At 33.7% G+C, this 23166-nt stretch overlaps 1 protein-coding gene and 1 long non-coding RNA gene across 13 annotated transcripts in view; one reads left to right on the top strand and one right to left on the bottom strand.

The window, feature by feature from the left end:
• The window catches only part of LOC120527540, a 43442-nt gene extending 43216 nt beyond the window's left edge, over positions 1-226 (bottom strand). Inside the window, exon 1 of the long non-coding RNA XR_005633358.1 lies at positions 70-226. This is a non-coding gene — a long non-coding RNA (uncharacterized LOC120527540). The remainder of the gene's footprint in view (positions 1-69) is intronic.
• The window catches only part of tenm3 (teneurin transmembrane protein 3), an 842281-nt gene that overhangs the window by 2455 nt on the left and 816660 nt on the right, over positions 1-23166 (top strand). The gene's annotated exons all lie outside the window — the stretch shown is intronic.

The following is a 23166-nucleotide window of genomic DNA, read 5'->3' as shown; positions in this document are numbered from 1 at the left end:
GAGCAGTGGAAATCGCGTATAAATTAATCGCCGCCTTAGCTGAATGTTGCAGTGTTTTGTCAAATTCACCTTAATGCACTTCGCAGGCCAGACCGCTGATGTGCCGTGCCTTCACCACCGTCCCTCTCTCTCGCACTCTCTCTCATTATACTTCTATTAGTCGACGGAACTTGCAAGTAAATTTCTTGGAACGATTCTAGATACTCGTAAATAGCCGTATTGTTAAAATGTTATGGGAAAAAATGTGGCTGAAACCAAAAGAAGAGGCGTAAGTTAGGGTGTCTTTACTAGTCCTACTTGAGCTAAAGCCTCTCCGAGCCAACGGTAATTAAATTCCGAAAAAAGGGACTCAAGAAAGTGAGGCAAGCGAACAGAAACTTGCTTGTTATGCTTATTAATACCTACTCCTTCAAGCGTTTAAAGTAGCAATTTCCTCTCACTCTGTCTATGCTATCATCAGAGGGGGAATAAAAAGGGAAAAGCGGATTCTTTTATTAAACTATAGACTAGGCATTTGTTTGTTTAACACAACGATTACTTAATTAAAGTATGTCAGAGGTCCAGCAACAAGCTTAGAGATTAAAGCCCTTAGTGCAAACATAAAAGCATATTGAATAAAAAAAATATTTTGACATAGCATTAACCATTTTATTTTGATGAATTACAGACATAATTTCCTAAAGTGTGTAAAACCAAACTGTGTAGACAGAGATGTGTTCTATTGGGTAGGATGTCAGAGGTTATTTATATAATTGATACTGTATACTGCATATGCGTAAACAAGGATTTGGCCGCTTTTTCCAAAAAAGTATGGCAGTTATGAATAAATCACTCTTGTTTTGCTGACATGCAGCATAAAGGTTTCAACATGAATTTAATATATTTTTCTTTACATTTAGGGTTTCTTTTTGCATTACACAGATCAACAATTTTACCAAAAACACATATGTAGAAAAAATGAGAGGTTTGTGCTTATATTCTTTGTCTCACGGAGTATCATGTAAAAACCTAAATGTGCATAGCTCAGTGTAGAACTGTACTCGGCACCAGTTTAGAATTCCTGTGTGAAACAACTAATTTATTATTGTAGAAAAGTGAAGTGTTTTTATGTCTTGTTTTTGTTTGTTTTCCTGTTATTCATGCATTTTCTGTGTGACCTGAGACATTTTTTTCACCCATGATGGGAGAAGCAATGCTGTAGATTGTTTATATAAAATTATAGTAATGATAGTATGATGAACAAAACATTAAATAGCAATATCATTTAAATCCAGTTTTTTTTTTTTTTTAAATTTTTTTGTGTTTCAGACATTACCATTATGAACCTATCCCTGTAATTGAGATTAATGTTTTCTGTTCAAAGAAACAGGTTAGGGGGTCAAATTCATGTTAAGTGCAGTTGTAATCAATTTCTGATGCACAATTTTACTGTAGCTTAGCCTGTATCACTAACGGTCTTATTATTTAGAATTAACTTATGTGTGATTGATAGCGGCACTTTTAGTCTTGAAATGTAATTTGTATTGTAATAATACTAGTGACTCTCTTAAGGATCTTGACAGGCTCAAAGGGTGTGACTACTGTTTTTCTGTGACCTCAGTCTGACAGTCGCATTAAATTCTTTCCTTTACTGCAACTAGTGCCTGATTTATCTTTTTAAATGAAGTACAGGTGAGACTGCTTTACACACGTATACAGTTCTTTCCCATATTAATGAGTTATTTTGCGCTTGCACAGTTTAGATTACTAGAGTGTTGGGTGCATCAGTTTTTAAGAATAAAAAAATTACAATAGCATGTTTAAGTGGTTTTTGGTCTTTTTTCCAGAAGCTAATACTGATTACTCAAAACATATAGCATATAATCAAATGTAAAGGCTTCTATTTTATGTCTAAAGGCAAGATTGTTCTTCCTAGTATAAAACTCATAATCATCATTGGCATACATTTATGTGTCTGTAAGCAAATTTCAGCTAAACAAAAGGAAAGTAAAATTTATAAAGTGTCTTAAAAATGAAAATACAAATGAGAGCAATGCAGTCTTTCTGCAGCATTTTAATGGTAGGAATAAGGTAAATGGTGCATGTAAATCCATATGTTGCTCTGCCATTTATTACAGCTAATTGTTACTTTACAGGTGCATCATCCAGAAAAACCTTAATTGGTTTGCTAGTTAAATGTAGTACATGAATAATACTACAAATGGACATAGACCAATAATGTGCCAGTCTTTTAAAATAAACATAATCAACACAAAAATAATTTTATAGGCTCATTTCATTTTAATAGTGCAACTTTGAAATTTGATAACTGTAATGGTTGCAGGCTGGGCATTGCACAGCAAAGGCAGTGTCAGACTCTGCTAGACTGCTGAATCTGAGAGAATTTGAACAAATGAAAAAAAATCAATAGTCCTTCTCTATTATTAACTTGAGAAACAATAACAAATCTGTAGAAATCCTGACGTGAAAGGTCAAAAACAGGCAATATCCTAATGTAGGAGAGTTTCCTTTTCTGACCCTAGGTTGTGGATGTTCATGCTGATTTCTGTGATAGCAGGAAGAAGAGATAATAGAGTTCATCTGTATAAAGAAATACAGTTGTTTTGCCGAAATAGCCCTTATTTCTGCTGGGAAACAGGATTGTCTAATTGAACAAGTGTTGTAGAATACCTGTACATATAACTGAAAAGCGAAGTTTTAATTCTTCTGCATATTTTCCTTAATTATTTAATGTTGTAATAGTCCTGTAGAGGATATGTTGTATACGCACAAAACAGTTTCATATGTTTTTTTATTTAAAATAAGAATAGTACTCATTAACTGCAGACTGTATCATCTTTCAAAGTGTCTCCAAAAAAAACTGAACTAACATTTTTATCTGAAACTTCCCAAATATAAAAATGCTTTAAAAAGTAAAATTATAACATGGTGAAATTTAATAATAACATGTTGATTATTTATAGTAGTTGTCTGTGAGGTAGAAGCAAACTTTTTGAAGTTTATTTACCAATATATAGCTATAATATCAATTAGTAAGGCATTACTCAAAGTCTTTTAAGAATGTGGCATCAAGAGCGGTTTCCACATTAGTTTTACCCCTACAACTGATTACAAACCTTGGCTACTTGCAAACCTTTATATCGGATAAGGCAGTGTTCCCTGTGTGTCTGAATATATTTAGTACTTGGTGTTTGGGAATTGATATGTGAGTGCATTCACATATCAATTAAAAACTACCACAATTTCTGGAAACTACTGGCATTAAAAAAAATAATCATTTAAATTTTTGCTTTTACATTTATAACCCTTACCTCTACAATATTTCCTAATTTTTTTTGTGGGGGCGGGGGGGGGTTTGGGGTTTGCGGGCAGGTGCAGCTTTATTTACTTTTTGACTTTTTTTATCTCAGATTTTGGATTACTTTTTAAATGTAGAGATTATCTAATTACTTTTTGTAAGGCGAGTATGAGTTTTTAGTATTGGTCCCATCAAGTAAGCACAACTCTTCTGAAAGACATTGATTTTTTTTTTTCTTCTTCTGAGAACTTAAAGAAAATCTTCTTTTGGATCTTCTATATTTGGTTAGAATCTGCACATTACCTTTCCTCATAAACTCTTATGAAAAATTCATAGTTTTCTCTTTCATAAAGCACTAAAGGGTACCATTAAGGAATCTTCTAAAAATACTTTTCCTTAGCATGGAAAAAGTGTTAAAATATTCTGCTTTTACACAGCTAATAGACAAATGCAATATGATGGATGGATGGTAGGGTCTTCCTTTCTTTAACCATGGGGTTTGGCTTGGCGCCATCCTCAGGACCTAGTGTGCCTTAAAGAGTCTCCTTTTCTTACCAGCTGGGAGTGCTGTCAGCACAACTTGTCAGTGTTGATCAGTCACATATCAAGTGTCGCTGGCCTTCTTGTGATTGGTTTATATTTGTGAAATTTGTGAGAAAATGTTTAGTTAGGTTAGTAAAATGTGATGTTACATGTCATTAGGCATTCATTGTAGGAGGTAAAAAAAAAAAAATATGTAAGTGTAGTTATTTTTGAGTATGCTGTTTATATAATTATTTATACTTCGTTCTTATTTATTTAAGACAGTTTACATGCCTGGAAATATTGTATACCATACTGATCTTTGTGTTCTACCTGTATGTCAGGTTTTCATGTACGTTTTATTCTGTATCTTTCTTATAGCCTGAAAACAGAGTATTACCGTGTTAAGAATGCATGTGTTAACTGGAAAATATAATACTATTAAAACATATACATCTTTTCCTATAATAACCAAAAGGTCAAGTGAAAAATATTTCTTTAATTAAAGCAGTCTTTTACCCATCTTTTTACATTTCATATTTAGTCCCCCTTTCATAATATTTCTGTATTCTCAACCACTTACTGCCAGTCTCCAGCATGTTTTAGAAAAATATTATTCAAAAAATTCTTACTAGTTGTTTCTTATGTAAATTTTTGTTTCTCGGGTCCTGAAATTTACACTATTAATATTTATATTTGGGATGTACAGCTGCCCAGCATGCATCTGCGTTTTTATATGCATTCACACGAAAAGAATAATATCTGTCATCTGCAGACCTGCTATATTCAAGTTAAGTGTAACACTCAAATGATAATAGGGCTTCCTTTTAATAAGAAATGTATTTATGGAAAGATATTGGTAAACAGGTTTTTGAATAAAAAATAATTGCTACTTTTTAGTGTTGCCTTATGACACTTTGAGAGCTAAGAGACCTTTCATGACTTTGTCATTTGCCATAAGAAAAATAAAGTACATTTCAATTTTGAGTACATGTATCATTAGTCTTTTGTAGGAATGGCATTCCTCTTTATTAGTTTGGTGAGATTTTACTTACTGTGTACCCTTATGTATTATAGCAGTTTGTGTGTGTGTTTTTATTTTTTTTGTGTTATAATGAAATTTTTGTATTAACCCAAGTCTGTAAAGAGACACATTTAAGTCAGCATGTAGGAAGTTGCTTTTAAATTTACTTTCAGAATGAAAAGGTGTTATGTCTTACTAAAAAAATTGGTGAATTGGTCTAAAATTTCAAGTAGACAAGTCTATAGGTTTTTCATTACTTATTTTTATCCACAAAATAATACTTTATACAAATAATGAAAGGTTGATACCATTTACCCAATAAATTGTGCTGCACGTTATAATCTTGGATGGTGTATTTATTTTTAAAACTTAATTCCAAAGTGCATTACGTTCCAAAAAAAAAAAAAAAATCCTAAATGTTAACAGATATAGAAAATATGAAACATTATGCTATGCCTTTAAACAACATTTAAACGTTTTAGGACGCATTAACTAAAACGAGCACATTTAAACAGATTTTCTTTAGTCAGATCTTGTAACTTTGCAGCTGTATTTTCATTTTCTTGCAGCTTCTTTTATTTTTTTTTTCTTATCATTGAAGTATACAAAATATTGCATCTATACACATTTTAAAGTGTTTTTTTTTTAACAATTTATAGACATTTGCTTATTGCTGGATTGTTTTAACTCGCTTTTTGAGGCTTTAGTGCCATAATCACATGTATAGTTAATCATTTTTAATGTATAGTTTTAGGTATTTAAGACCCCTAGGTAGGGTTTGAGCTAAGGGTTCTGGTCTATTTAAAGGGTGAGACCATATGTTTGGCATATGTGGGTTGTTGTTCTTAAAGAATGGGTTTCGTAAAGGATGCTTTTTATAAAGCCAAACTGAGAATGGCATCATCAAAAATAAATTAATACTAGTTGTTTTAATAATTCACTTTTCTATTATTCATATTAATGAGTACATGTATAAATAAATATGTAAGTTAAACCTTAAAACTGAAACTCCTGAGTGTAATTTTTATTTTTGTTTCTACAGCTCACAGTTTGTGTGAGCAAAATAACAGTATGTCTTTCCTTAACCAATTTGCAAGTAATGTTCAAGGGGAGAATCGGGATGTGAATGTGCTTAGTTAACTTGTGTGTCTGGAAAACTGTGGTTGGTGAGGATTCTGGGGGTTGGAGATAGTATTGAGGAACATTTTCCTTTCATTTCAATTATCCTGTTGGATGGAAACCTATGAAATGTCCACAACAGATTAGGTTTTCAGAACTTGAGTTGAACCAACACGAAAATACTGTAAGCATGCAGGCAGTAGCTTTTACTATGCAGGGGACATTTTTTTTTTGCTGCAGAGTATGGCATTTTAACTGGATAAGAGAATAATGTGAATGACCCAGTTGAACCTATAGTATACAGTTTAATTGTTGTAATGATTGGACAATTTGTTTTTAGGAGTATTCAACATTTAGTCACAGAGCTATTTAAAATTCATTTGTATAGTCCGATAGGTGCTATATTATACTGTCAAATTCTACATTTTAAATACAATTTTTGTGTGATTCAGAGGTTTACCTATTGACTAATTCAAATGTACCAGCTCTGCCTGAACTCCTCACTGATTTGAAATTTTGCTCTACTTACTTGCATCCTGCTTTTTTGTTTTGTTTCATTTTTACATATTTGTGGGAAAAATATATCTTTAATTTTTATAACCATTTTGTTCATGATTTTGAATGGATCTTGTCTTTTATTATAGAGTTTTTTTCATTTATATTCAGTCGTAAATGTGCTGTTTGTGAAACACTGTTTAGTGAACTAAAATGTAAATATATCACAAAGCCATATTTTTATAGCCTTTTTTTCATATCATGACTAGTATATAAAGAGTCTTCTATTTATCTGTTTTTAATATTGTGTTCATACACTACCATAATTAAATCAAATTGGTTGCTCTTTCATAAGAATAAGATAGTACTGCCAAAGTATTTGAATATGTACAAAAAAGAGTTTAAAATACGATGCATAAACATATTTACATCTTTAGTGGTTAATAATATGAAAAAGAACAAAAATATATACTTAGAATATGCATGCATTACTGAAAAAAACATGCATTCAGGTAGTTAGGATTTAATTTTGCAGCTGAAAGTTTATTTTTTATTTTTTGGTTACTTTTGAAAGAAGGGTTCCAATGTTTCAGAGAGGTACATCCAGGATTCCAAGAAAACAAGAATGGCATTGCTTTTATGGTGCTGAGTGGGTGAGCCACTGAATGGAAATATGCATCTCACCTGCAGCCTGACTACCTGAATGGTTCAATATCATAAAACTAGCAATATTATTTATTGCATTTTAGACAATTTTAAAATTTGAGAAACTTATTAAGCATTGGATTTTGATGATTAAAAATATTACAATTAAATATTTTAATCTTGGGTCTGTACTGCCTGTTGGTTTATGTATTAGATGCATTTTTATGTGTATATCCCTTTTTTTTTTTTTTTTATTACTCTCCTTTTTAAAAACCGTTAAGCATTTACTGTTTTGGAGGTAATGGGCTTGTTCTCATAACTTTTTGATCTGTTAATAACAAAGGAGCTAGACATTTTTAATAATGGGAAACAAAGAATGCAGTTACCGCTGTGTTGATTTGGCACTAAGTATAGAAGACATGATGCAGAAAAATATTATGTAAGGCGTTTACTTACATGTGTTCTAACTGTCTAAAACATTTGAAGAGACATCAATTGGTGGGATTCCTGTACAAATTATTTGCAAACAAATATAATGGAATACAAATAAACATATATTTCCTTGAAGAAATGGTGTGCTAAGGAGCACAGTAAAATGCAATTAATACATATTAACTGAAAGCATTTTGAGTACAACAGAATAAATTGTGTGCTTTACAGTAATTTTCGTATGCAGGAATATGTATATATGGGCATAAAGTCACTTTGGATTGCTTTCTTGTGCAGTTTTAACAATTTGAAAACTGACACTGGATCCTCACATCTTAAAATTCTAACTTTCACATTTAAATATACAATGAAAAAAGGCAGTTATTTTTGTGAACTGAAAGTTTACAATGGCCTTGCTTTATTATGTTAGGCTCTTAAATATAGCACTGTCTTGTTAAGTGGATTTTAATTGCAGTTCAAAGACTTGATATGAGCCCTTTTCAGTTTATGCAGCTACTGAATAATATCCATATGTTTTGTCTCTTGGATTATTTCCTCTTGAGATCTATATACTTAAAATTCAAGTTAGTGTTTTCCTCCTCATAGCCCATGCTTTGCGAGAGCACCTGGTTTTATCACAGTGGGAACAATTAGAATAAGGAAGTCAGACATTAATGACATTTAATGACATGTTTTTAAATATTTTTCTTTTTTGTGAAAATACGCACATACGCTACATTGCTGAAAACTGGATACTTCAATTGGAGTGATGTTCAATTATCTGTCCGCTAAAGACTGTGAAATAAGGTTGCCAGTTCGGTCCCTGCCTCCATCTCATTTTGTGACTTTGAATGTGTCGCTTAACCTTTCCAAACTGTTATTATTAAAGTACAGTGCATTACATCAGTTAATTTAGAGCTAAGTTCTCATTTAGCATCAAAAGATTGAATAAAAAGTACAATATAGAATAAAGGATAATCTGAAGGATTCTTCTTGTTTCTGCTGTTCCCATTAGGGGTTGCGACAGCGGATCATCTTTTTCCATATCTTCCTGTCCTCTGCATCTTACTCTGTTAAACCCATCACCTGCATGTTTTGTCTCTCTCTCTCACCATGATTCAAAATGTAAATGTTTTATGATGTGATTTTTTTTTTTTTTTTTTTTGACAGAAGTAAGCTTAGTTCAGTAAAATTTAAATTTCTAACTACTTTCAAGAATTACTTGCAACGTAGTTCAGGATCCTTTTTATTTCCTGCTCTTCACCCTTTAAAAGATAATTTCCTGTTACTAACCATGAAATAAGAAGCAGAGCCATCACAAAATTACATTTCTGTACTTGGTTCTAAAGGTTTTCCAGTAACTGTGCATACTCTTCTACTTTAATATATAATGTCTAGCCTGCAAAGATTATGGTGAGATCATACTCCATAACAGGTGAATATCAATGTCGGAAAAAAGCCAAAACAAATGTAAGCATATTTTCAGTGTTATAATGATAGAAGAACTAGTGCTGTCATGACCTTAAGATATGTGGGTTTTGCAAACATGACAAATTGTGACAGTTACAGCACTTTACTTAAATTTTTTTAGCATTAATTTTAGTTGGTTCAGAAAAACAGAATGTACAAGATGAAAAGCACAATGAAAAAGCAATTTAGCATCAATGCACTCACTAAAAAATCTTTACTTTTCCATTGATTGTACGTTGCAACATGACAGAAGACACATTTATTTAAAAATGTTTGAAGTGAAATTTACAATTTGCTACATTCTTACTGAAGCAAGCCCTGAAAAAATTACCAAATTTTTGTATTTTGTAGTTTTTAGAGTAATAATCAGACATATACCTGAAGGCTGGAAATGTGGATTAATTTTGAATAATTGTATAAACTGACATGTTTATGAATTTGTCTTGACTGCGAACATTCTATAGTTAAAGCAGATTGTATTTTATATACTGCTAGAGAGCAAAAAATATTACAACACAAGGTCAAGTTCTCAGTATGTGTAAACATTAGTAATGTGTTGGTTTGTATTACACAAAAATATGGATTATTTGTTAATGATAAGCAACTTAGGAGAATCATATCTTGCAAAACAGTCATTGACTTCAGGAAAATATTTTACACAAACTTGAAAATATCCATTTGCATTATATTTGCATGCACCACAATAATTTTATCTTATTTAACGTAAAGTTTTTTTGCAGTATAATCACTCATTTTTATATCTTAAAAAAAAAAAAAAAAAGTCAATGAAGTGGCTGCTTTTTTATGGTTAAGTTTAAGTTAAATTTATTTCATTACCAGTGTTTCTGGATGTGACATAATATGCTAACTGAATATGGCTACATACTATATAAATTAGATCAGAACCATAATTAACAGTACAAGTTTGTGTAAATAAACTGACAAAAAATGACCAGTTCAACACATCTCATTGGTCCTCAAAGATATGACATTAGCAAGAATTTCACTGTACTCCCATAACACTTAATACTGTTGCTACTACTAATATAGACATTATATGAAAAATAAAGCCATAAATATGTTGCATCAAGGAATGAGTATCATATAAATTTGATTTATATTAGTTAGGGAACAGATTACCAAGACTTCATTACATAGTCTAGATAATTAATATAGAAGTTAAGTAATAAAAAAATCTCAGTTAAAAAAGTTTAACTTTTTAATATCTTTTTCAGTGTGGTTACTCCTTTAGCCAAAACGTTTAACACTGGTAACAATTAACCACAACTTTAAACTTCCATTATAATTACTTAAACAATTTATTTCTTTCATAACAAGCCTATGTACAAAACCATCCGCATTTTCTCTCTCTCTCTCTCTCTCTCTCTCTCTCTCTCTCTCTCTCAGCTACTGATTTGTAATCGCATAGCCAAGTTATTGTAATGTCACAAAATTGTGCATCACCCATGTGTGTCAGTCTCCTTTAATGTTAGTCCTTTTTAATCTTTTCAGTGATTGTGTAATTGGAAATTTAGTTGTTATTGGACATATTAGGTGCATAAAGCTCTAAATCTTGTGTTACAGTATATTGTTTTTCCATCTGTCATCGGTATAAACCGCTGTAGAAGAGAGTACACAAACCCTACCCTTTACTATTTAATATTCAGTAATCTTAAATATAGAGTGCATTGGCACTGAATTACACTAGTTTTAAAAGTTTAAGTGCATGTCATTTGGATCATTTTAGAGTTTTAAAAATAACACAAACACTACAATATTTGAAATGGTATACTGTACCTCCAAATATGACAACTTTCTCAGACGGTACATTTTAAGAGTCAATGTCTGCACTTGTTTCTAAAATACAATGTAATATTAAGTAAAAGATAGTAATCCATCAGAAGAAAACTGATTTTGGCAAGTCCAAAGATGAAAGTGCAATTTACTAATAACATGGATACATTCTGAGTGTTTTTATTAGATGCAGAACAAAAAAGAGCACTGCAAAAAATGAATTAAATATTAGTTGTGCAAATTTATGGATATGTTCATTTTTCAAAACCTGTGTGCTATGTAATGAGAGGTGTTTTTTTTTTTTTTTTTTTTAACTTTAGCTTCAAGATCAAACCATGCTACCTAATGTTAACCTCTTTAGTAAAACACATTTGGGAGACTCCAACCCCGATTTTATGAATAATCAAATACTGTAAGCAGTGACCTTTGCAGAGCCCAGGGTTCTTGTCTTTTTTGAGTATATTCATTTTTTTTTTAAATTTAATAGCATCTGAGTGATAGTTGTGTTTTGTTCTTCAATTAATTTTTCTTAGTCTTAGCATGCATTCTTTAAATGCTTAAAGGGCATAGTTTTCAAAATTATTCTCTGCCACAAGATGGTAAAGGTAATAGGAACAGGAGGTTTCAAATGCCTTAGGATGAGCTGTGCGATTTTTATGTACTTTTAAATATATTTAAGTCTCAGTGAGTACATATTAGGTAAGGAATTATTCTATAGATCATTGACATGAACCTGCTTAATTATATTTTCAGGATCTTTGGGAGCAGGGATGGGTGCAAATCAGAAACCATCGCCATGCAGGATGCAAGTCCTGTTTTAAACAGACTCCTGTTTCCTCTATTGAAGAGTAGTCATTTGGCTCTGACATCTACAGTATGTCTTTGTATTATGGTAAGGAAGGTTTCCAGACAGACGTAGGAAAAACCATGTAAATTTCATAAAGATAACTGAACACAGGTTCAGACATTATCTTCTGGAACTGTAATTTAACAACGGCAAACACACAGCCACTGTAAGCCCCACAGGACAGTTTTGAAAAACCTGTATCATGCTGGAAAACTTTTTAAATTTACGTATTAGTTTCTTGTAGATAATTTGGATTAAAGAGTTAACATATTTCATTATAAGAAAAATGTAATGTTTCACCATATTGACAAATACTGAAACACAAATCTGCTGTATTATGGACTAATAATTTTTTAATTAAAAACAGCTTTCTTTTTTTAAATCGTTTCCTTGTTGAGTTTTAGTGAAATGTTTTGCCTGTGAAAAGAATGCTGGGAGAAATTTGAAAACGACAAAAGGGAATACTGGCACGCAGTTACACACAGTCTAAAAGGCTGTAAAGAAAGTTGTTCATCTCCATTTTAATTTGCTTACAATACTGAAGCTGCACAGTTAATTGAAATAAAGTACTTAAATCTCAGAGTTACTGGCAATAAACCAAAGTATCTTGCTTCAAAGGGAGAATATTCTTGTATTGAAAATGTTAAAATGGATTAAGAAATTAATCAGGTTTTTTTTTTTTTTCTTCAACAATACTGGTCTTAATCAAAACAGCACAGAATAAAAATTAATACTTGTACGGAACACTTTTTTTCAATGTCTCTAAAACTGATATAAATAATGGTATTATTAATAATTGACTAGACACAAGGCTAAATTCAAGATTGAGTCATCTGTCTTTCCTTTAATTTATTAACTTGCATTTCCTGTTAAAAATACAGTAAAGTCTTAATAATTACTACGCAATTGAAGTGTCTAGGCTCAAACAAGTGGCAGCTGAAACAAGTATGTAAAAAAAAAAAACTTTTTGTTTTATAATTTTGTTTTTGCAAATTGAGTAGAATATGACAGGTAAAAAATATCTTATTGTCAGGGATCTGTTTGCCCAACTAGAGTACCACATAACTTATTATGATAATTGTTTTAATCAAAATCAGCATTCTGTCCAACAACTTCCAAGAACCATTCAGGTTTATTTTTTTCTTCCTTCACAGCTATATTATGCTTTAAAAGGAGTTAAAGAAGTTTTTTTGAAATGTTCAGTTGCAGAAGTTTAAAAAAAAAAAAGGGTATTTCCATGCTAAAAAAATAATTTTGAGGCAAAACATTTTAGTCATTGAGCCTTCTGTTTCGCAATTAAACATGCATGCTTAAGGTGATGATTCTTTGTTCAGGGTAATCAATAACATGACACACATCATAGATGAATTTGTTTTATTATGCTATTTAATGACAGCAAATGTGTAAATTAGTATACATATCCACATTTTATATTTGTGTACTTCATTTCATCCTTCTGTTATGCAATTATAATTTAAACAGTGTAAAAGTATTCAAGTTCCTTAACTGTGGTAAAATTCTTAGACTTTGAATTTTATTTGGGGCTGAAAATATGCACTTAGCTAGATAAACTGTAACATGTTATTTTATAGCTTAAATCCTTTAAAATGTAACTTCCTTTAGTCTGCCTAATTTAACTGGTGTCTTGATTTTCCCAGATTAGATTTGAACGCTTGTTTAAACACCTTTTCTATACGGTTTTACTTGAATCAACACCAGATGGAATTTCTTCCTCCTTAACAGTTTTGTCAATAGTGGCTATTACAGCTAACACTATTTTTCTTGCAAGATAAATAATGAATGCAGAAAAGTAAGTTTATCTTAGTATTTTCCAAAGGACCTGAAAAAAATGTGCTTTATAGAATATGAATTGTGTGACTTCAGTCAACGGAGGTAGATTTTAATATATCCAGTGTGGTTACTCAAGTTATTTATCTACAGTATTCCTTAACACACTTTTCTAGTTCAGAGTCATGAAAAGGAAAGTTAAAATTATAAAATTGCAGTATCTCTTTGCAATTTCATTTTTAAAGTCTGCACGCAAAAATGCTGCAAAAAAAACCCATTTGCAATTTCATTTTCAGTCTGAACCGCAATGAAGCTGCAAAAATGAAAAATAAAATGCAAATTCTGGTGCCTGCTGCTGCTCACTGAATTTTCATTTTCAATTTCTCAACATGCAAATGGTTTGGGCGGGGCTTGGCAATTCTCCACAATTTTGCTTTATCCTTCATAGCAGTAGAGCCACTTCAATAGATAGAATACTGCAAACTTCACAGTAAAATTATCTCACAAAATCCAAAGACCATGCACAATTTTACTTCTGAAGAAATTAATGTGCAATTTAATTACAATATTTAACATGACAGAAATTAGCCTTAATTACGTCATAATTTAGGCTTATTAACACTGAAGTGGAAATGGAATGCTTTGTATTTTTGTAGTATTGTACTGTCAGCGGTGAGCACCGTAATGTCTCTTCGGCAGAGATGCTGGAGAGCCGTGAGACTCGGATCTGTAACCTGGAGTGCTGTTTGCAGTAGCAGTACAGAGATGGAGACAACTTAGAGACTGACACCAGGGCAGCTCAGCCACTGTCTCATCAGCTGAGCTCCAGATCAAAATCACATGAATTAAACTCTGTTGAAGTGAGAAGTATTCTATCTATCAAAGTGGCTCTACAGCTACGAAGGACAAAGAATTGTGGGAAATCAAGGTACAAAGCTCTGCCCATTGACCCATGCTATTTGCATATTGAGTACTTGATAATACAAAGTGGAAATGTTTTCATTTTTTACATCTTCATTGCGGTTCAGGCTGAAAATGAAATTGCAAATGGAGTTATTTCTTTCTCATTTTAATTTTTGCTGCATTTTTGCGTGCAGACTTTGGAAATGAAATTGCAAAAGAGAGTGCATTTTCATTTTATTTTTTGCAGAAAATACCTCCCATACTGAAGAGAATGCCTTTCCATCCACACATTCACTTACAAAACCATGTATCTGCCACATGGATAATCCAGGCTTTTTAAGAATATTTGCCAGTCACATTGGGGCTTGCAAAATAGAGTGGGGAAAATACTCCTATTTCTCTTCGTAAACCTGATCAGTTGGTCTGATGCACAGTGCATAGGTGTATCTCCGTGTAATTGACTTTATGCACTTTGAAATTCAGTTGTCTTTAACATCTGACAGACTGCTTTTCAAATGCAGATGTTTATGTTCCACCTGTTAAGTTAATTGTAATGCACATGTTTAAAAATGTATTGCCTACAAGAATGGCAAACTTACTGTATGTAAAGGTGGATGTAAGAAACATATATTTTATGTGTATGATAAGCTGCTGCTTATGGCATAATTCTCCTGGAGAATGAGATGTGGAAATCTGGTAACCATTATTGAGGTACAGACAGTGACAGTATATTTATTTAAAAAAATAATAAGGTAATTTATTTAATCACATTAAGTGTCAGTGCTAACTTACAAAAATCTGTCCAAGACTCTTCAGAGTACTACATTTGAATTTGCCTGCCAACATGTAGTTTACTTTTTAAATTGTCAGCCTCTTTGGTAATAAAATGTCCCCTGCAATCGCATGGCGTCTGCCACAACATTATTGTCTTTGAATATTCCTTTCATTTATTTTACTGGTGTTTTATACTTTTCTCTAAAACATGTGATGAACATTTGGGTGTAAATTTAATGGATAAACTCAAGTATCTATCTTGGTAGGGGCACTTCTGCTTTTCTTTCAGTAATGTGTAAACCTGGGTAGAAATATTACTTATGTCCAGTAGTGATTTGAAAGGACAGATGGTTTCCCAGTTTTTTTATATGAAGCAAAAGAAAACTAATTTATAATCAAACTGTAATAAAATTCAAACCTTTTCCTTCATGAATATTACAGAATACTGTTAACATTCTTAAACTTCAGATTTGCAACAGCCTTTTGTCATTTGTTCCCCTATAACCTTCCTTCCATTCACTTTTCTGTCTATATTCTTTGCCCACATTAAAGACTCTTGGAGAACCAGAATTTATCCTGGGTTAATTGTGTACAAGACCAGAACCAGCTCTGGATACAAAAACTGTTCCATAGTGCACACATGTGCACATTTATAGTCATCTTTATGCTGTCAATTTTTGGTATTTGGGAGGAAACAATTGCATTTGCACATATGTCCCACAAGCATATGCAAACATCCAATAAAGAGACAGGAACCCCAGCATAGAGATTTATACCGGGCAGGTGCTCCAAAATTGAGTAATTAAACAGTAATGCGGCAGCACTAATCACAACAGTGTGTTTTTTTTACTTTTTATCCACTTTGTTTATTCGCCTTATACAGTTTCTTGTGTTAGGAATTTATTTTTCGCATACCCTTTGGGGTCAAAGCACAGGATCAGCGAGCCCAACAGAGTAGGATCCCCTTTTTGTCAGTAGCTGGATTCGAGTTGACAACCTTCTAGATATCTGTGCAGATCCTTAGCTTCAGAGCCACTACTTGTATACCTCTGCAATCAAAGTCTTTACAGGGGTGCGGAAATCCAACGCCCGACTCGTCCGACACGGGAAAATTGACCGTCGGACAAGCGTGTTTTCTGGTTTTAGTTGTCCGCGGACAAGTGCAATTGTTCTGGAGTAAAAAAGAATTAAATGTGCAGTGTAGGGCACATTTTTACCACTACTTTCAAATTTTAAACATTTGGGTATGTACTTCGTGCGGAAACAGTTTACTTAGGCATGTTCTTCATCTCTCATATTGGTATTCAATATTGTTTACAAAATGATGGCTGATTTTTCAAAGGGGACGCACTCTTGTGGTCTTAAGTATTTTACCCTACTATTTACACGCTTGGAGATGCAGTCATTTTTTTCATGCCGACATTACGATGTAATTTGATGATTTTTCATTATAATCGATAACTTTTATATATTATTAATAAAATTAATTTTTTCTACATAAAAATGCGGTCATTTCACCTACAATGCAATTGTTTTCGCCACATAAAGCTTGTTAGGCATTTGATCTTTTCTGAAATTGGCTATTTCGCGTAGGTTGTGATATATTGAGGAGTTAAGAAATTTATTGCGTGACATCAATTTTGATGAGCTGTCTATAGGTCGTTTTTGATTAGAGAATTTTTCATATAAAACAAGTTGGTTTCGCGCTGTCAGTTTTTTCAAAATATATATATATAATAACGGTTTCCAAATGTTATGAAATATCAATAAAAATCTTCACTTAGACGCGATTTTATTTTTTTTCCCGACAACATCGGTAATATTTACTTCTTTGGAAATGTAACCTCTTGCTGAATTTCGAATACGTCATTAGGAGTTACTTGCGTAACCCATAATGCACTGCGGTAAGCACGTTGTTCTTGCTATATGCGTGTTGTTGAAACTGAAGCAAGTAGCATCGCGGATGAGAAATGGATCATTTCTTGATTAAAACTGGCACAACAGGCCTTGAAAAACCTAAGGAAGCGTAGTAAGGCCACTGTGGAAAAAATACGGACACAGTGAAGACAAAAAAATGTAAATGTCGAGATTAAAGTCAACATGTTGACTTTATTCTCGTAGTTTATTTTGTCAGTAGAATGTCGCAAACTAAATTTCATTTTAAAATCATTTACTTTTCATTTTCTCAAACCCCGTCGTAAATTAATGTAGCACATCAAATGCTTTATATTAAGTGTTCCCCGACCCAGTTGTTAATCTTTTGCGGGCTTCTAAAACTGACTTTCTCTTGCAGTGAGAGGCGCCGGCAGCAATCGCCGCACATTGACTTCATGATATTCCTGCTCAATGAACATTCAGAATACTAAGATAAATACTTGATATCTTTTTCACGATGAAATGCATGTATTAGACATGGGTGGCGGGGGGGCACGGTGGCGTGGCTGTAGTGCTGCTGACTTGCATTAAGGGGTTCTCAGGTCTACGTTCAGTGTAGAGAAGTTTATGGCGGGTGTGACGAGGCTCCAAAAAACTGGATATTTGAATGGGTATCGCACAGGTTTGACTGAAATATTGTGTAAATGTTGGATTTGTGATCTGGAGGTCGGAGAAACGAATGCAGAGTTCAATGGATGTTTTTCTGAGCAGGCTTTCTTTATTGCATGTTTGCTGTGTCTATCGTACGTACTAAACCCCCAGTTCCTAGCCTTTGTCTTTCTCTATATAACCAATCACCACACGATAAACGTCTTTGTGAAATTAAAACTAGTAATAAACTTAGACCTCAGTTTTCAGAACTTTAAAAACAATTTTCGTTATACATGTTTAATTATGCCATCCATTCAGAGGTCTAAGCTTATAACTAGTTTAGTTTAATAAACTAACGGGGTTTAGTACGTCAGATAGAGACATGAGTCTAAAAGTAAGAAAAAAAGTTGGTTCAATTGAAAAAGCGTTTTCTAAAGCTGAACGCTCGAAGGATTGAGCGTTATGCTAGACTGTTCAATACTGCTTCTTTAGAAGAGTTTGATCCATGACCAGCTGTGGAATTCTGGCTGTCACCTGGCAACGGGCACTTCACTCATATAAAACCTGAAAAGTCATCAGCATCCACTTCTGCAGGACCATCAGTCCAGGAACCTTGCAGTTCAGCTCAAGCAGAAATGAACAGCATTCAGCCCATGCTGTCTGAGATGGTAAAGATTCTTGGGGCAGAAGATGTTGCAAGACAAAAGCTGAAGAACATGCCAGAAAATGAATCGGGACAGTGTTGTGTAACTGTAATATGTGAAAAAAAGAACTAGTGTAGCTATAATGAAGGCATTGTTTATTAGCCAGTTAAAATGAGGGAATCTTTTATATAATGTTCTAGAGCAAGGTGGCAAAATACTACTCCCTGAAAGAACTTTTTTCAGTTTTAAAATGGAAGGCAGTTTTGGTATAAATAAAAGAGATCAGAAAAAATAAACTATTTTTCACTTTTGTTATTTGTTTATGGGCAAGTGAATTTTCTAAGTTTACTTGTCCGTGGACAAGTAGAAACAAATTTGATTTCCACACCCCTGCTTTACTGTAAAGTGAAATACAGTAATCCCTCCTCGATCACAGGGGTTGCGTTCCAGAACCCACCGTGATAGATGAAAATCCGCGAACTAGAAACCATATGTTTGTATGTTTGTTTTTATATGTTTTAAGCCCTTATACACTCTCCCACACTGTTCACATTATTAGAGCCATCAAATAACACCCTTTAGTCAAAAGTTTAAACAGTGCTCCATGAAAAGACAGAGATGACAGTTCTTTTTCACAATTTAAAGAATGCAAACATATCTTCCTCTTCAAAGAATGCGTGTCAGTTGCGGAGAGAGGGGGGCAAAAATCAATACGTGCTTTTGGACTTTTAAGTATGCCGAAGCACCGCAATAAAGCAGCATTTTTTAGAGGAGCGTCCGTATCCTCTAGGCAAACCACCTCTGTGCAAACAGCCCCTCTGCTCACACCCCCTCTGTCAGGCGCAGAGAATGTCAGAGAGAGTGAGAGAGACAGAGAAAAGCAAACAATCAATCAAGCACAGCGCGGAAAGCATATCGTATGTCATTGAGGAGTTTTACTCAATATGTAATATGTGCTCTGATTGGGTAGCTTCTAAGCCATTCGCCAATAGTGTCCCTTGTATGAAATCAACTCGGCAAACAAACTGAGGAAGCATGTACCATAAATTTTAAGACCCATTGTCCGCAGAAATCCGTGAACCAGTAAAAAATCCGTGATATATATTTAGATATGCTTACATTTAAAATCCATGATGGAGTGAAGCCGCAAAAGTCAAAGCGCGATATAGCGAGGGATCACTGTAGATGCTTTTTGTCTGTCATGTCATATTTTTATATTTAGAACAAAAAGTGATTTCACGATAGCCGCTTTTGATTGGGGGAAAAATGATCATCAGCTTTATGGAAAAAAGAAACAAAGTAACTTTTTTTGAGTATTTATGCAGATACTAGACAAAACAATTTTCATGGGTTATGTATTTATATGGTGTTTATGTCTGATGCTCAGATGGTTTTTGTACATTATTGAAAGCTCATCAAATTAATAAACTGACCGCTTCTGTGCTTTGAAGAAGTGTTCTGTTTTATTCAGATTATAAAAAATGAGGCATTTTAAGAAGTGAGACATTTGAGTAAATGTCTACCAACAAGAAGTCAGAATATTTTTTTAAGGAAACGACTTTACTAATTACTTTTGCTTACTCGAACACAATGGCCTCAGTTGTTCCATTTCTATCACCTTCTGAACAAAATAAAGTGACTTTGAATGCATTATTGAAAAAATTGTATTCTGTTGTGTTCATGGCTTGGCTACTGCGCATATTTTTGCCTTTTCTTCTCAATGCGTGCAGATGACATGCTGCAAAAAACGCATAAAGCTTCATCTTGTTTGGTATGTATGGTGAGCTTGAAATGTACAATGTACCTGCAGGAGGACAATGGTCCTGGCATTTTTAAAAATTTAAGGCAGTTCTTTGATATTTAGTGCAATTCATTTATTTCAGATTAATTATCTCATGTATACACTATGCATGGGGCCCTCTCCTGTGAATGTCATTTATTGCGGGGAGCCTGCTGAGCTCAGCCCTTAGTTTAGTCAGTTTCTTGTTCCTCCTTTCAGTTTACTTTTACACGATGGAGCAGGCTGTTGCCTCTTGGAGGTCGGAGCATCTGTATATTAATATATGATGTTGGTGATTTCCTTGAAGCCTCAAGCACTGCTGGTACAGGCCCACTTCAAGCACTTGGATTCTGTGAGTACTACAACAGAGTGGTGCTGCAAATAAACCTGTTATAATATATACCTATTCAGACTTTGTGCATGATGCAATGATCAGGCTGCCTTCCCTCAAGTATAACACAGTCCAGCTAAACTGCTTGCAGCAAAGCACAGGAATTTCAAGCATCTCCTGCTGCAACTAGGAGTGCCTGACAACTTCTTGTGAGGCGCATGTCCTGGCAGTTGGCAAAAGATGATCAACAATCAGTTCGATCCTAGTTACCACACTAAAAGTAAGTAGAACTTTAAAGTACATAATATTGAACAGATTTATTCAGGTGGGATAATGTTTATGTATGGTTATAAGGTTTACATTTAGAAGAGTGATGTCCAGTATTGATTAAAGACAGTCTTAGTTATTATATTGTGTCCTGCAGCTGTTAAAGGTTTCCTTCAGTATCCAGTCTGAGTGTTTGAATACTGCAAGGTGGCTGTAACCCCTTGCTATGCAGGTACAACCACTAATATGCATCTTGTGGGAGATTATGATTTATAGAGTTTGTCTTGGTAGAGTAATATATTATTCTACTTTCCCCTTTTGTATTAATATATAGCCTTTGTCACAATGCCTCAAATCTCACAGACTTAGCACTGTTTATAAGATATTGTACCATATACCTATTCCCCACCTTCCCTTCTACATTTATAACCTCAGGCAATTAGGTGCAGTAAAAGACAGGCAGGAGATAAGTTACAATTTAAGTAATGTATTTAAGATAATCATAAATTATAACTATCGAAAGCTCCATTTGAATATTGGCAACCATACAACCTGATAAATGCTGGTGTGTAGTTTCAGGAGGCACACAAACTTGATGCCTTAGCTTCAGACAATTTAAGTAACTAACATTTCTGGTCAGCTTTCTTCAGAACAGGCCGCATACCTGTCTCAATTTGGCTGCCAAGCTGTACTCTTCATTGTGTTCTCGTCCTTTTCAGCTCATGGTATGTGAGATGCTCTTTCATCTGATGTTTGTTGGGGGGGTAAAGCAAGCAAATTAATTGATTCTCTGTCCACATCCTACAGCCAATAGGGCGGCATGGTAGTTAAAGACTTCTGATACAAGCCAATTCCAAACAACCATACTTCAGACCAATGGGGTACAGAATACCTTCACACCTGCCCCCAAACCCATGTCTTAAGGGGAAGCTTGCCAGCTAAATAGTTGGCCTCCATGAGGGGGTTGACTGAGAGTCCTGCAGACAATTGCCTGCCAAACTTGTTTTAGGCACTAAAAACCCTGACGTAAAAATTCACTATACTGACTTGGTCCGGTGGTTTAACAAGAATGCTTCTCACTAATGAAATACAGGGTCAGGCAGAAAGGACGGATGTTTTTTTACAAAATCACAAAATTGTTAATTTTTTCTTTTTCTTACAATGAAATTTATTGAAAGATTTGAGTTCATATTGAAATAACATTTGACAGTTTGTAGGGAAGGAAATGCAGGTCTAAATGCAAAATACGCCTTACCGAATGATTGCTGAGGCCAAGTTCAGAAGAATGCTTCAGAGTAGATCTACTTGGACTGCACAGCAGGGCTAGTTGTATGCTTTCCACATTTTCAGGGGTATGTGCCGTTTGTGTAGCCCCCGGCGGTCTTTTGTTCTTCTAGTGTACCTCGTGTACGAAATGCTTTAACCCAACGTAGGATAGTGTTACGAGCGGGAACAGCTTTATTTCTGTGGATATTGAAATGGCAACAAAACTCACTCTGAACTGCGGTAATAGATTGGTTGTTCTTGACAAAACAGTCGTACGCAAGAACGCGGTGTTCTATCTTCCACGGCTTCATGGCTTCAACTAATAAGAAAATAAAAAAAATGCGAAGACTTCGCGAACCTAACGCCACCTACCGCACATCTGTCACTCAACCTAGTGGTGAGTTCTAGCCATTTTAAAGACGTTCGTACCTTCTGCTTCACCCTGTACTAATATTACATTGCATTGCCTAAGTTACAAATAAAGACATACAAAATATTTATCAACTTGTATGCAAAATTTCACACCACAACAGAGTTCTACTGTCAGTTTGGCATGAGGTTGTGTATCTTATGGTCAGTCTATGTTGTGTGTGTTTTTTTTAACTCTGCTGAGCTTAGCATATATAACTGGAAGGAAGTGTATCGGTCCAGCTGACTTTATTGCCGCATGAGTGGCTTGATTAATAATTGGGGAAATAGTAACAAGTTTAAAAGATATATGAATGACCTAATAGTTGTGTGAGTTTGGGGACTTGACTGTTTTGAAACATGGAGCATTTTTAATTTTTTAGTTCATCAAAGAGTCAATTATCACATTTTTATTTTGATTTTTTTTGTAAAAATAATAATGGAATTTACTGTAGTTACATCTTTTATTAAGGTGCATGAAATACATGTTTTAATAGCACTTTATATTATACTGTCGCAAAAAATGGAGCCCAGCTAGGCTTTTTTGTAGTTAAATAATTTTCATAGACAGTATTAGAGACTGACTAATGTGGATTTTTTTAGAACGATTATGTTATTGATATGTGGGCATCAAAAGTGACCTATTACTAATACATATTGTAATACAAATCTGAGCGTAAAAGATTAATTGTATTATTGTACATTTTCATATGAACATGTTTCATTTTACCATTCAAACCGGTTGTGTGACTTTTTGAATTCCAAAGGACAGATCCATCAGATGGCTGGCACTTTCAAGTGTAAACTGCAGAGGCAGTAAGCACAACCATCATTTT

The sequence above is a fragment of the Polypterus senegalus genome, chromosome 4 (assembly GCF_016835505.1).
Source record: "Polypterus senegalus isolate Bchr_013 chromosome 4, ASM1683550v1, whole genome shotgun sequence".
NCBI lineage: Eukaryota > Metazoa > Chordata > Cladistia > Polypteriformes > Polypteridae > Polypterus > Polypterus senegalus.
This window is presented reverse-complemented; position numbering and strand designations above follow the sequence as displayed.